We start from the raw sequence: 2,629 nt of genomic DNA, 5'->3' as shown, positions 1-2,629 counted from the left end.
GGAAAAAGAAAGCTGAAACTGGGGGAGTCCTATCTCCAGGTAGCAGAAGCAGAGGGAACGTGTTGGAGGCAGGCTGCTCAGAAAATCCCCAGGGAACTTTTGGGGACAGGGCTCTTGAGTCTTGTAACCTCTACAAGTAGGGCACGGCTTCATGAGAACTTGTTAGATCAGCGCTGCCCCTCACAAGCACCACCATCTTTCTTTCTACCGTTTATCAAGTATCTTCCGCTCTGAGTACTATGCTAGGTACTTACCGTGTGCTACCTGTAACCCCCTCAACAGCTGATCAGATGAGGAAACCGAGTCATAGGGACCTTTGCTTCAGCTTGGAAGAGACCTACAAATGATATCATTCTTCCCCCAAGCGGTCTTCACTTCAACATCAAATTATGGGGAATACTCTTCCCAAATATCTGCAGGGAAGAGCTAAAATAATAGAGCAGAAACTGAGCTTTCCCTGATCCCCTCAGGCCTTACCATTTTCGTCAACACCTGCCCGCTGGCTGCCAACGGCCAGCACCTGCATCTCTGCCTGAGGGCTTTCTCAGGCCACCGAAAGCCCTGCCCCCTCTCCCCAACAATACCGTTGAGACAGGGCTGACGGGCCAGAAAAGGTACAGCCCACACCCCCAAGAGCTCTCAAGCAATGACTGAGAGGAGTGAATGTACAAATACCGCACTGCCCTCAGTCCTCAAGTGGGATCATTGAATCTACGCTGTTCTACACTGACTCCCAGAGTTCCCCAGTAGGATTAAATTCAGTTTCCCCTGGTGGTAGCTGGCTTGACAGAGCGCCCCGAATTGTATTGGCTGCCTTCTTTTCTTTGTCTCGCTTGCCCACACTCCTGTGGGTGTTTCCTGGACTCACCTCCCAAATTAACTTGAACTTGAATTCTTGTCTCAGGGTCTGCATCTGCATCTGGAGGATCTCCAACTAATAGCATTTCAGTGCCCCATCATAAAGTTCTAATATGATCTATTTCTTACGGCAAATACCTTTCATGTCCTCATCACACGTGGATAAAAATGTCATAACATCGTATATCTGTTTATTTTTTTAAAAGCAGGCATTACATTTAAGCTTTCTCTTTTTTTTTTTTTTTTTCACGGTACGCGGGCCTCTCACTGTTGTGGCCTCTCCCTTTGTGGAGCACAGGCTCCGGACGCGCAGGCTCAGCGGCCATGACTCACGGGCCCAGCCGCTCCGCGGCATGTGGGATCTTCCCGGACCGGGGCACGAACACGTGTCCCCTGCATCGGCAGGCGGACTCTCAACCACTGCGCCACCAGGGAAACCCTGTACTGAAAATTTTAAATTATTTACTTCTAGTTTGCATGTCCCTACATACTTTATACTGCTCTTAATATTGATCAAGAAGTCCGTATGTAAACCTCCTTCATTCCAAATCCTTTCCCCTTACCAGCACTCCTGAGTCCGCTATTTATTCCATGTTTCCTTTTTTCTTTTTATTCTTTTTCCTCAGCACCTCAGGTTTACCAGATAAGGAATTTATTACAAAGAAGGAAAGGACGTGGAAAGAAGAAGACAAAGATGACAAAGGTTTCCCGGAAACCACTGACCTTCTGTGGAATTCTTTTAATTTTCTGGCTCTATTTTGAGCCAGTTCCCCAGTTTTCTACACGTGGTTTACGGTTTGGGCCTAAAACCTGACACAGTCCAGAAAAAAAGTTCACCATCTGAGTAATGAAACCCATGAATAATTCCTTTTCACCCACTCCAGGGAAATTATCGTAATAAAAATTTTTTTCAGGGTAAAGCATTTCACCCCTTAGTTCTTTTACACATTGAATTATATCATAATAGTGTTCTGGGATTGATAAGTTTTAATACTGAAAGTTTTCAAATGAGCAAACAGATTCAGAGAGGTTAAGTAACTTGAGCAAGATCACAGAGTAAGTGGCAGAAGTGTCACTTGAATCCAGGTCTCCTGAATCAAAGTTCAACTCTGTTTTCCACCAGACTACACTGCCTCACTTAGATTTGCCTTGTTAACAAGGTTGATGAGCTAACTCATGAGTATCTCATCACCCAAAATAACCACTCCACCCCTTTTCTATTGAACTCATGTAACATGAAGCACTCTTCACTTGTATTCCTTCAGTTCATTTCATGTCTCTGAAACCACGGACCTGGACTCATTGTAGATGCTTGAGTTTACTTACGACAGAAAGTCAAACACATGCATCGCCAAATTCACCAGTGAGTCAAGAGTGAGGCTGATACAGGTCCATGACCCATAAAGGCCATTAGGGGTAAAAATAATGATCGGACATAAAAAGCAGTCAGTTTCAAAATTTTGAAAAACAAAATCAAGAAGATAGAAGGTGCTTTATTTTATTCTTGACATGGATTTTCTTCTTTTACCAGCTTCTAGAATAACCAAAAAAGAACTGACTTTTCCTCATCCATCTGACCAACATTTACTGAGTCTGTTACACACAGTTTTAAGGTGCTGGGGAGCTACTGCACAGACACAACATGACAAAACTACTGCATGAATGAAAATGCCATTCACAAAATGTCACCTTACATCTTTATATATATATATATATATATATATATATATATTTTTTTTTTTTTTTTTTTTTTTTTTTTTTTTTTTTTGTT

This window comes from Aethalodelphis obliquidens, unplaced genomic scaffold (assembly GCF_003676395.1).
Source record: "Aethalodelphis obliquidens isolate GAN/ISIS:26980383/991018 unplaced genomic scaffold, ASM367639v1 scaffold107, whole genome shotgun sequence".
Classification (NCBI taxonomy): Eukaryota; Metazoa; Chordata; class Mammalia; order Artiodactyla; family Delphinidae; genus Aethalodelphis; species Aethalodelphis obliquidens.
The sequence above is the reverse complement of the archived record's forward strand: the minus strand, read 5'-3'. Positions refer to the sequence as shown.